Source organism: Hypanus sabinus, chromosome 28, assembly GCF_030144855.1.
Source record: "Hypanus sabinus isolate sHypSab1 chromosome 28, sHypSab1.hap1, whole genome shotgun sequence".
Taxonomy (NCBI): Eukaryota; Metazoa; Chordata; class Chondrichthyes; order Myliobatiformes; family Dasyatidae; genus Hypanus; species Hypanus sabinus.
In genome coordinates, this window is record NC_082733.1 from 24,893,278 (window position 1) to 24,906,550 (window position 13,273).

At 40.9% G+C, this 13,273-nt stretch overlaps 1 protein-coding gene and 1 pseudogene across 14 annotated transcripts in view; one reads left to right on the top strand and one right to left on the bottom strand.

Moving 5' to 3' along the window:
- The window catches only part of LOC132382495 (WD repeat-containing protein 72-like), a 502,802-nt gene that overhangs the window by 158,707 nt on the left and 330,822 nt on the right, over positions 1–13,273 (top strand). The window lies entirely within an intron of this gene.
- LOC132382497 (large ribosomal subunit protein uL22-like) lies at positions 3,598–4,250 on the bottom strand (annotated as a pseudogene).

Sequence of the window (13,273 nt, forward strand, 5' to 3'; positions counted from 1 at the left end):
TTTTGTTGAAACAAGAGGAGGAATTTGAGACCAATATTCCTCTTTTGGTCAGTGCCACTAAAATTAACCTATTTATTCTCTTTTTGTAGTCTTGGTGTACACAAAGTGAACTCGTGTTCATCTATATTACAACAGCCAGTGATGCCCAAGTCGTTAATTATAATCAATGTGACCTCTCAGAGTGTGTGAGCTTTCGGTAAAAACATGATATCACAATTCAGCAGTGTAACACAATATGTTTTTTTTCCTGTGCAATACCATTTTAATTATCATCCAACCAAAAGAGGAAGTTGAACAATAGGACCTCAACAGTTAAAGTCCCTTTCAGGATATCGTCACTGCCATTTTGAATATACTTTTGCTGCCTCCCTTTCACATCTCCTATTTGGCTCTTCACCTCCCCACTTTGACTCACATTTGACTGCCACAGAAATTAAAGATTAAGTACAGAAAAACAAGGCCTCCGGATGGTAAATAAAATATTGCAATTTTACTTTGTTTTAATAAAAGATGATCAGTACAAATAAAATCAAATCAAGTTTAATTATCATTCAAACCATGCAAGGACACAGTGGAATGAGACAGTGTTCCTCTGGGGCCAAGGTGCATATCATACTTTCAAAATAGCAAGCGAGAGAGAGAGTAACGAAAACACAAGTCATTACGCAAGGAAAACGGATGGAACGTCCAAATTCCTGAGCGACATTCAAATAGCTCCTGGCAATCCTGCCTGTTATTCCACTGGTCAAACACTGGAGGGCAGTACTGACGGGAAAAGCCAGCTCCCAACTGAGCATGGATGCCACGCTACACTGCTTCCAGCATCATCTCACCTGGTCTGCAGCAACTGGCAAGCCTGCTTGAGGCCTAGGACACGCTGCTGCCTTGTTGCCTGTCTTACGCCAAACGAAGGAAACAGACCTGTGGCATCTCATATTATCAATGTCCAACAGGGTCTTGCAATTGCAGAAGAAAAGTCCAAGACAGTCACTCATGGTTACATCCACCAACTCTTGACACTTTTGAGTAGCAAGCAGCAACACAGTCTGCCTCCAGGTCAGCTCCTCCTTTCATCTCTGAGAAAGTCGTTCCACTAATTTTTATTCCATCTTCATTTTGGACATTTTTTAGTCAAATTAATGTTAATATTCCCATTTAACTCACCATTGCTACAATTTAAACAGGGGCTGTAATCTTGTTGCAAAAGCCAATAATCCTAGGCCTCAGTCACTGGAAAGAGCAGTGCTAAAAGGATCATTTCCAGAAGTGACATTTTTATAACTTCTCATACACCACATCAATAAGTGGTACAATCTTTAATACAGTGGTCATGTTTAAAATTCCATTGAAATGCCAGCATTTGGATTATCAACCCTAAGAATTTTTTTCACGCAATAGAAGTATTAAATCAAACCTCAGTTCAATTTACAATCTAAATTGTTGTTCCATTTGTATAGTGCCATTGCTTATTAGAGGGAATGACAAAACTGACTGTTGAAGAGCAAAGAGTAAATGAACTGCAAAATTTAACTGAGATGAAACCCCAGATAGCCTAGCTTTAAAGGTCTCTTAATTATTTAAATTAAAAAATATTGATGGTAGAATTTCTTAATTATATTAGTGATGCCATGCCTTCCAGAGATATTGCTTTGATCTTATGATGCAGCACAAGGAGGCACTTGATGGCACAGCTTGGAATACTGGTTTAGATTTTCCTACCTGCTGAACACATTCATTGACATATAGTTTGAAAAAATTTGTCTCTTGCATCTCCCTAAACAAGAACCTCCTGGTTGAGAGCATGCTAGACCAAATCAGAAGCACACAAATTTATGGCACAGGGGAGGCCATATAGTTCATCATGACCATATACAGATAGATAGGTAGATACTTTATTCATCCCCGGGGAAGTTCAACATTTTTCCAGTGTCCCATACACTTATTGTAGCAAAACTAATTGCATACAGTATTTAACTCAGTATAAATATGATATGCATCTAAAATCACCCTCCCAAAAAGCATTAATAAATAGCTTTTAAAAAGTTCTTAAATAGTTTACTGAAGTGCATTGAGTGGTAACTTAAGCTCAGTCCTAACCCGGGCACTTTAACATGTCTTGCCCCTGGTGGTTGAATTGTAGAGCCGAATGGCGTTGGGGAGTAATGATCTCTTCATCCTGTCTGAGGAGCATTGCATTGACAGCAACCTGCTGCTGAAGCTGCTTCTCTGTCTCTGGATGGTGCTGTGCAGAGGATGTTCAGGGTTTTCCATGATTGACCGTAGCCTACTCAGCGCCCTCCGCTCTGCCACCGATGTCACACTCTCCAGTTCTGTGCCCACGACAAAGCCCGCCTTCCTTACCAGCTTATTAAGACGTGAGGCCTCCCCAGCATGCCACCACAAAGAAGAGGGTGCTCTCCACAACTGACCGATAGAACATCTTCAGCATCTCACTACAAACATTGAATGACGCCAGCCTTCTGAGGAAGTACAGTCGACTCTGTGCTTTCCTGCACAGGGCATCTGTGTTGGCAGTCCAGTCTAGCTTCTCGTCTAATTGCACTCCCAGATACTTGTAGGTCTTAACCTGCTCCACACATTCTCCATTAATGATCACTGGCTCCATATGAGGCCTAGATCTCCTAAAGTCCACCACCATCTCCTTGGTCTTGGTGATATTGAGACGCAGGTAGTTTGAGTTGCACCATATCACAAAGTCCTGTATCAGTTTCCTATACTCTTCCTCCTGACCATTCCTGACACACTCCACTATGGCCGTGTCATCAGCGAACTTCTGCACATGGCAGGACTCCGAGTTATATTGGAAGTCTGATGTGTACAGGGTGAACAGGACTGGAGAGAGCACGGTCCCCTGCGGCGTTCCTGTGCTATACAGTACTTGTCCATAGAATTCCTCTTGCCAGAAGTCTCTTTGTTACTTCATCATTTTCTGTCAGAGTCGCCTCATGATTAGATGCTCCTGCACAGAGTATCAGTTTATGTTGTTAAAATCAGTTCATGTATAAAAGCTAATCTTATAGGGTCACACTCAACAGTTGTGCATATTGTGTTTTATAGGATTGCTATTATATTTATTGTGTTTTTTTATGCCACATCAGATCTGGAGTAATAATCATTCTCTTCTCCTTTATATTCATGTACTGAAGAATGCCAATAAACTACCTTGAATCTTCAAAATAGACTTGAGGTCCACTTCCTGACTTTCAGCCTGAACTCTATAAGAACACCTTCTAAACATAGCAAGGATTTCTGGCTCTGCTACCATGTTAGCTAAAGTGTCAGATTTCTCCTGGTTCTTGAGTGAAATAATTTTTCATCTTATCCTATGAATTAATTTAAATCTCAGGAGACACTAGAAACTGCAGGTGCTGGAACCTGGAGCTACAACCAATCGGCCAGAGGCACTCAGTAGGAGGAAAGGAGTTGTTGACATTTTAGGTCAAAACCTTGTTCCTTCAGGAGTTCCTTCAGCAGATCCTTTCATGCTTCTGAACTTAAATCTCTGTCCCCTGGTCACTCATCTGTTTATTGATGGAAAAGGGTCCTTTTTGCATATTCTACCTAGGTCATTCATAATTTTTTTTTCATGGCTCCCAAAGTTTTATTGTATTTACAGTTCAATCAGTAAAATCTAATCCCGTGCCATGAGTTTTTGTTTCTTCAGCTTCTTCTGGGAAACCTTTTTCTTCTGAACAACCTCTTCCTCTGGTTTTGGAACAATCTGCTCCTTCTCATTGAGGATCATCTCTATATGGCAAGGGGAGCGCATGTCTGGGTTAATACGACCATGGGCACGATAAGTCCGTCGGCGCATTTTGGGAGCCTTGTTCACTTGAATGTGCTCAATCACGAGGGAATCCACATCCAGACCCTTCAGTTCGGCGTTACTCTCTGCATTCTTCAGCATATGCAGAAGGAACTCCGCACTCTTTTTAGGCCAATGACCCTGTGTCCAGCCCCATGCCTTCGCCTGAGCTCACCTGCCAACTCCTCCATTGTAGCAGCGGAAAGGGACGCATTGCCTCTTGATGATAACATCCTTCAGGAACTTTGTTGCCTTACGTATGTGCATACCTTTGATGGTCTGCGCAGTCTCACAAGTATTCTTAAAATCGCAAGTTGGAGCCCCTTGCCTTGCATGACTTGGTGGGATTCTCTGGATCCAATGAGTACCGAATCATTTTCAGAGAACGTGAGAGGGGGCAGGGAGAAAGGGGGGGGGTCATTCATAATTAAATGTATCTGGTTTATACCTCTGAAAGAAATTGGCTGCAGAGATAAGAGGACCCAATGGCTTTTAAGTTTTTCATAGCTCACTAAATTCTGGGATGATGCTCATGGCTCAGAAAACTGCAAATATGATTCTCTTGTTTAAGAAATGAAGAAGACAGAAGACAGGAAACTATCAGCCAGTTAGTTTAGCATCTGCTGTTGGCAAAATGCTAGAGTCAATAATCAAACAAGGAATAATTTATCACTTAGGAAAGCTAATCTAATCAAGCTAAGTCAATGTGGTTTCATGAAAGGCAAATCTAGTTTGAAAAATTTGTTTGAATTCCCTGACAAGCAGAGTTAATAGAGGGGAACTGTAGATGCAGTGGATTTGGATTTTCAAAAGACAGCTGACAAGGTGGAACATAAAAAGTTAGTGCGCAAATTAAATGTGTAGTATTGGACAAAATCTGTTAGCGTGGATTGAAACTGGTTGATGTATTCAAAATGGGGAGTTGGAATAGATGGGTCTTTTTCAGGTTTGTTGTAACTAGCAAAATACCCCAAGGATCAGTTCTTGACCCTCAGTTATTTACCTTTGATGTTAATGGCCTGGAGGAGGGGGCAGGGTGTAACTTATCTAGATTTGCTGATGACATGAAAATAGGTGAAAGAGCATGTTTGTGATGAGGATACTGTGACTGTCAAAGGATGTAGATAGATTGAATAAGCAGTGAAAACTTGGAAAACAGAGTTTAATGCGGGGGAAATATATGTGTATGTCATATGCTTTGTTAAGAAGAATGAAAAGGCAGATTATTAGCTAAGTGAAAATAAATGTAAATGAGTAATGTGTAAAGAGATCCAAGTGTTTTGAACATGAATCACAAAAGTGAGTAGGCACTGGCAGCAACTATTTAAGAGGACAAATAGCATATTGGCCTTCATTGCAAAGGGGGAGTTTAGTAATAAGGAAATTGATGAGACCAGGCATGGATTACCACGTACAGTTTTGGACCATGTACCCTTAGCCCAAAAAAATGGCGGTACTGGAGGCAGTCCAAAAGAGGTGCATCACACTAGGTCTTGGGATGGAATGATTGTGCTATCAAGAGAGGCTAAAAATGTTGGTTCTGTATTCTTTGTCGTTTTGAAGAATGAGTGGTAATCTAATAACAATATGTGATATCACAAGTGGGATGACAGAGTAGACATTGAGATCTTCTCACTTGTGGGAGTGAACTTGGGACCACAATTTCAAGATAAAAGTCAGTAATTTAAAGACAAGGTGCGTAGACATTCCATATTGTAGTGTGGTGAAGCTCCAGAATTCTGTACCCTAGACAACTGTGGAGATCAGCTCACTAAAAGTACTTTAACTTTAGAAAGATTTGAAATGGTGGACTTTGGAGATCTGACAGAAGAAGGGGTAATTAGCTATGATAATGTTAAATGGTGGAGCAAAGTTAACAGCCAAACGGCTGGCTTCTGCTCCAATTTTTTTTGTGGTACTCTCATTAGATTTCATTTCAAAGAAGTTAACATCAGCCAAGCCAGTCATTACTCATAAGGAGAATTCTCCAGTTGTCTTAAACTAACTCTACACGTCTTCTCTAGGTGTGATGACCAGAGTATTAAAACAGCAGTGCCCAAACTAACGCTTTAAATAATTCCAGCATGAATTCCCTTACTCTTAAGTCTCCTAAATTCATTTCCAAATGGAAAGTACCATAGCACAAACAGTAAACCCAGTGGTAACAGTCACTAAAGCAACCTTCCAATTTATTTCTATCTCCTGCTACCCAGCCTGGTTTGGATACTGTAGTATATGTGTCTATTTCTTCTAGTGCAATGACTCCCATTAGCACTAATTATTGACTGATAACTTACTCATATGGATTGATTAGTTGCTCTCTCTGCAAAGTGAATAGACAAGTTAACTTCACCTCCAAGGGCGTGGCTTCATTTATTTGATATGTGGTTGTACAGACACAACAGTTCCCATTTGCCAACTTTCCCTAGATTCTCATGGCTTCTAAAATTTATGGACTAATCCGTCACGACAAAGGTCTTTCTGATGTCCATGTAGGCCACATCAATTGCATTCCTCTCATTTATGTATTTTTTAGCTCTTCAAAAAATTCAATTCCATAACAAAATCACATTATGCAATCTCCACCTTTCCAAGTGTCAAATAAGTATGACCCCCTACCCCCAGAATATTTTTCCAATAACTTCCCTACCAGTGGCATTGGTGTTGGCGCGTGGCCAAGTGGTTAAGGCTTTGGGCTAGCGGTCTGAAGGTCATTGGTTTGAGCCTCTGCTGAGGTAGTGTGTGTCCTTGAGCAAGGCACTTAACTACACACTGCTCCTGCATGTTTATAGCCCAGTGGTGCCAGTTGGTGCAGTATGGACAAGACAAGACACAGGGGTTTATGATTACCTCTTGTATCCCTTCTGTCCTCCTTGAATAAGATGCTTTCCAGTCATCTAACACCTCACCCGTGGCCAACAATGATTTAAATCCTGTCCGTGTCCTGGCAATTTCTCCCTTTAACAGCTCCCATCAAAACCTGGAAACATTGCATCATATCCTGTTATCTTATCCACTATTAAACTTGCAAAAAGTATCTTTGCAAGTTTAATAAAAATAACATTTATAATTTTACCTCCATTCCTCCCTGCCACTAATTCTCAAACTCCAATGTTCTTCTCCCTAGCAAATACAGATGAGAAGCATTCATGAGTTAATCATTCAAAACATCATCTACAACCTCTGCCTCACATGCATTGTACCATTTTGTTTTCAAAAAGGATTTCACTCATTCTCTAGTTACATCTTTCTCTTAATATATTTAGCAAATACATTAGTATTTCCGTGATGTCTGCCAGTGGTCTGTTATGCTCCCTCTTTGCTTTCATTTCATTTTCAAAGGTTCAAAACTTCATTTATCAAAGCCTGTATCCATATACAACTCTGAAGTTTGTATTACTCCAGACTCTCAAAACAAAGAATGTGAAAGTCAGTCAGAGAGAAACATCGAACCCTCCTCCACACCCCCTGTATAAAAAAAAGAATGACATCCCGATTACTTACTTTCTAAACTGCCACCGCCCCCCCACAAAATGGAACAGGAACATCGACTCCCTCAAAAAAAATCCCTCCCGCACACAAAAACTAACAGAACATGAACCCCCTCGAACACCCTCCCCTTGCACAACAAAACAGAAAAGGAACAGATGATTTAAAAAAAACACAGAATTTAAAATCAATAAGTCTGAAAAAGTCCACAGTCCAGAAACCCAGTAGTCTAATCCATACACGCAGAACTGCATACCATCCTACGATATCAGTGACATTCATTGAAAGACAGGGACACAACACAAGGCATTGGAGGTATTGTCTGATACTTTCTGCACTCCTGAACTGCCTTTCCCATTTTCAGCTTTAATGCCTGTTTTATGTTTTACTTTTTGTTTCTTTATCCATTTTTCAACATTCTGGGGTCCTTGAAACAGCCGTGAGTGCTTCTCAATCTTGTGGAAATGTAATGGGCCTGAACTCCCATTATTTCGTTATAAAATGACTCAACCAGAATCAGGTTTAATATCGAAGACCTGTTGTTTTGCAGCAGCAGCACATTACAATATATTATAATAAACACTATAAATCACAATAAGAATATATAAAAAGGTATTTCAAAAATAGAGGAAAAAAATAGTGAGGTAGTATTCATGGGTTCATTGTCCATTCAGAAGTCTGATGGCAGAGGGAAAGAAGCTGACCTTGAACCATGAGTGTATGTCTTCAGGCCCCTGTACCTCCTCCTTGTTGGTTGCAAGGAGAAGTGGGCACGTCCTGGGTGATGGAGGTCCTGATGATGGATGCTGCCTTTTTGAGGCATCACTTTTGAAGGTTTTCTGGATGCTGAGGAGGCTAGAGCCCACGATGGAGCTGGCTGAGCTTACAATTCTCTGCAGCTGTGGTGCACCCCTTTAGAATGCTGTCAATGTAGAAATTTCTCTTCAAGCTCCTAATGTTATATAGCCACGATCAGGCCTTCTCTGTAACTGCATCAGTATGTTGGACCCAGGACAGATCTTCAGAGATATTGACCCAGGAACTTAAAACTGCTCACCCTTTCCATTTCTGATCCTTCACTGAGGACTGGTTTGTGTTCCTTGACTTGCCCTTCCTGAATTCCACAATCAGTTCCTTGGTCTTACTGACATTGAGGGCAAGGTTTTTGCTGTGACACCACTCAACCGACCGATCTACCTTGCTCCCTTACGCCTCCTCCTCATCCTCTGAAATTCTGCCAACAGTAGTTGTGTCATCAGCAGATGTGTAGATGATGTTTGAGCTGTGCCTAGGCACTCAGTCATAGGTGTAGAGAGGGTAGAGCAGTGGGCTAAGCACGCATCTTTGACATGTGCCAGTGAGAGGGAAATGTTACTTCTGATCTGCCCAGACTGTGGTTTCCTGATGAGGAGGTCAATGATCCCTTTGCAGAGGGAGGTACAGAGGCCCAGGTTTTGGAGCTTGCTGATTCGAACTGAGGGTATGATTGTCTTGAATGCTGAGCTGTAGTCTATAAACAGCAGGCTGACATAGGTATTACTACTCTTCAGGTCTTCTAAGGCCAAGTAGAGAGCCGGTGAGATTGTATCCACCGTAGACTTCTTGCAGCAATACTCAAATTGCAGTGGGTCTAGGACCTTATTTAGGCAGAAGTTGATTCTAGCCATGACCAATCTCTCACAGCACTTCACCACTTGTCCCACAAAGTCTGTCTGCAAAAAATCTGCTCCCAGTCTACGTTAGCCAAGTCCTGTCTTATGAAAATCCTTGACAAACAAACTCCCCCCACCCCCAGCCCCATTATAACTCACTAATTTTCTTCCTTCTTCCAATCAGCACCTTGCATTTCACCGATCCTTCCCTGAAGTTAAATCACAGCCCTGTAACCCAACTCTTCAAACCTCGACTAAAATCTCCCATCATTCCGATTTAAGTAGCCCTGCAGTATAACAGCTGACCCTTCAGTAACTCCAACCTTCAATGGACAGGCACTTGAGCAGACATAGGCTGTTGATATGCAATTAGGAGCCAGAGGATGACTTGAGTATTGTACAAAATGGAACCTGGGAGTAGAAATGTGAAAGTTATGCAAAGTTGGGGTTACAGGTGAGGCATATGACAGAAGAGAGCTGGGACTGAGACAATAGAGAAAGAGGGGAATGATATGTAAAGTGGCATGGATGGGATGTGGCCTGGAAATTGGGCTTCCGTTGTTGCATTGAATGCATCAGAGGGCAAAGGTAATTGAGGGATCATTGGCTTCAAACAGTTAATGAGACATAGGTCTTGATTGGTGGCTCACAGGAAGATTGAAAGGCAAGTAGGGAGATGTTTGTTTATATAAGAGGTCCTGTTTAGTGTTGGAGGCGATTAGCCTTATAAAGTCAGCCTGATCTCACCTTCTGGAGGTAGAATCCAATGTAATGTTGCGGAATTCATCCAAGGTATGGGCAAGACTCAGCTTATGTTGTTGTGAATGATGTACATCCATTTGTGTGTACAGTAGACCCGCCTTATCCGCGAGGGATTCGTTCCGGGACCCCTCGCAGATACCAAAAAACGGGGATGTTCAAGTCCCTTATTCAACCCGTCTCAATGCGGTGGACCTTAAGACCCAGCAGAACCCCAGACCTTATTTAACCTGTCTCAGTGCGGTGGACCTTAAGACCCAGCAGAACCCCAGACCTTATTTAACCTGTCTCAGTGCGGTGGACCTTAAGACCCAGCAGAACCCCAGACCTTATTTAACCTGTCTCAATGCGGTGGACATTAGGACCCGGCGGTGGAGCTCTGAATCCGCAGTGTTTCTGATCATGAAAATAATCACGATTGAAAATAAAGTGGAAATAATAAAGCAATCAGAAAGAGATGAAACACCATTGGTCATTGTAAAAGCATTAGGTTCCATCGGTCAATGATTGGAACAGTTTTAAAGGATAAAGTGAGAAAGGCTTTGCCCCGATGAAAGCTACAATTATTACTAAGCAATGCAGTGGTTTAATTATTGGGTTTTGGGGTTTCGCGTTTTTGATTCTCTACATGAACCTGGCACGGATGGAGAGCGCACTCGGAAGCGGTCTGTCACTGGATTGAACCCAGAAATTTCTGTTCCCGAGCCTGGCGCTGAAACATACGTTCTTAAGTGTTTTATATGCATAGAAAGGTAAAATATATACTATATACTAAGACAAACGTTTGACTAACTGATGCTAAATAATACCGGATGTACCTGTTCCAACTGACTTAGTAGGAGAACTTCCAATTTTTTTCGATCCCGATTCACGATAACCCACGCACATTTTCCCGTTTACTTTAAATCATCTCTAGATTACTTATAATACCTAATACAATGTAAATGCTATGTAAAATAGTTGTTATACTGCATTGTTTAGGGAATAATGGCAAGAAAAAAGTCTGTGCATGCTCAAACAACAAGTGCTGGAAGAGCACTTCCGGGTTTTCTCGATTCGCGGTCGGTTGAATTCGCAGATGCGGAACTCGCGGATAAGGAGGGCCGACTGTAATTTATCCAGATCGCAGCTCTGCTCTTTCTGCACAGAATATAATATATTCATTATGCACTATTTAGAAAGAGCTGACCCACAAAATGCTGGAGGAACTCAGCGTGTCAGGCAGCAAGTATGGAAGTGAATAAAGAGTCGACATTGAAGGGTCTTAGTCTTTAGATGCTGCTTGACCTGCTGAGGTCAGCATCCAGCATTTTGTGTGTGTTACTCTGGATTTCTGGCACCTGCTGAATCTCTTCTGTCCAGAAAGAGCTGATCTTTACTTATGGTGAGCATTTCATTGTTATTATTTGAACAAATTATTTAATGTAATACATATCCAACCTATTAAAATAAATAATAATTTATGGTGGTAATTAAAGTATGAATTAACAGTGAGTAGATTAAATCATTTAATAAAATACAGCTAGTAATTTATTAATGTATTTTATTTTCTTGTTCTCGTTACAATGATCAGACCATAAGAATGACAACAACCTTTTACTGTGTGTGTCTATTATAGCTAAGATGTTCTGGTTTCTCAATAACAGATAGCTAATGTTCTTGTGTAAATATTGGAGATTAAATGCTGTTTTGGGATAACTATTTTCTCCCAGAAATGTTCTGCTGGAGCTAGTTAGAAACCAAATTTGTTTGGTTGTTTTCATCCTAAAAGCTAGACGGATCTACCAGCAAACCGCCAGCTCGCAGTATAATACAGAGAGCTACTGGGCTGTGAGAAATACATTTCATCTATGGGCAACTCTGCCACGGTGTTGCATTGACTCAGTGTGGTTCATTTTACCATGTACCTGAAAAGTTCTTTGAGTTGCAGCTTTGTTCCCTTTGGGCACCATTCCACACTCAGATGAGCAGTTGAGTTGGAACGTGTTGCAAGCCTGTAACAACTGAAAGGCGACAGTGACACCATAAACCAGGAAAATGAACAGTGGACAGTTTTTGTAGTCTGCAGAGATCTCAGTTATATTGCAGTGCATGACCCACGACCATTTGTGTGTAATTTATATATATTGTAGTGTTTAATGAAATGTTTATGAACATGGCCCAGTGATTGTGTTTAGGAGGAAGTCATTAGTGGGATTATTAGGTAACATTTAAAAGGAGCACACGGGACGGCAGATGCTGCGATCTGGAGCAGCAATCAATTGCTGTAAGGAATTCAGTGGGTTAAGAGGTGTCTGCAGTGGAAAGGTTTTGTCAACACTTCGGGTTTCAACTCTGCATCAGGTTTTACTAACCCAGCCACCTATGGTTTCCTCCAAGTCATTTAAATACATCACAAACAACAATGAGGAGAAGTAAAGGTCCCAAAACTCTAAAGGGTTTTTCACTGCCATTCTCCTAGCAGCACCCTCCATTAGATGTGGAGGGTAGTGGCTGGGAAATAATTTCCTGCACGGGTTCGGAAACATCATTTATTTTAATGGAAAGGAACAGGTATGAATAAAAGTAGGTTATTGATATTAATTGAGTTGACTTAAGAGTATTACATTGTATGTCAGTGTTCTCATAAGCTTGTATGCAATTTCACTTTTTAAAATTTCTTCCATTAGCACTAATGTTCTTTAAAAGTGTGATTAGGTTTGAATTTTTTGAATGCCCAGGAATGCTCCCACACTGAAAGGTTTTGGCAGCCAGTATCTCTGAGGAGCATGTTAGCCATTGTACTTCAGTGGGTAGGGTACCACATATGACCAGAAGGACTTGCCAAGGAGTTAAAAAGTTAGATTCATGGGTAAAGTTGTTGAATGAAGAACCCTTCAGAATAAACTCAGATCTAATGATTGACAAGCTCAGGCAGTTGACTGCATCCAGGAATTCCCAGTGTTTTGTACACACTACAGATGGTGAATTGTTTATTATTATTTTGTCAGATTCAATGCTTTTTCTCATGGAACTATTTAAATTTATAAGTTGCATTGTGTAAATGTAGAAAGATATATTTCTACTCAATCCTTCATCATATCACAAACACGATTGTATATAGTTCCCTTTGCTATTGTGAATAGCTCAAGGCATATTGCAGGAGATTGGTTGATGCAAGGAGAGAAAAAACAGTTAAATAAATGCCTGAGGGAAGAGATGTGTGAAGGTGGAAGTGAACAAAGCAGAGTAAGCTTGGGAGAGTATTGCAGAGTGCAGGGTTGTAGAAAACCACCAATAGTCAGCAGGAGCAAGGGAGAAGGGCAGCACTAACTGGAGCAAGTCTGAAGCACAGAGGTTACGACCAGGTTATAAGTTTCAAAGATTCTACCAGCATGAGATTGTTAAGACCCAGAGGTTTTAAACTTGCAAACTACTGTAAATCTCATTTTAGATGGATGTCTAGCTTAGAAATTTGATCTGCTCTATTTGGGTTCTTGTATGGTGCTTCATACTGTATAAATTCATTTTTACGGGATTCCATACTTAAGAAAGTCCTTTGTGTTAT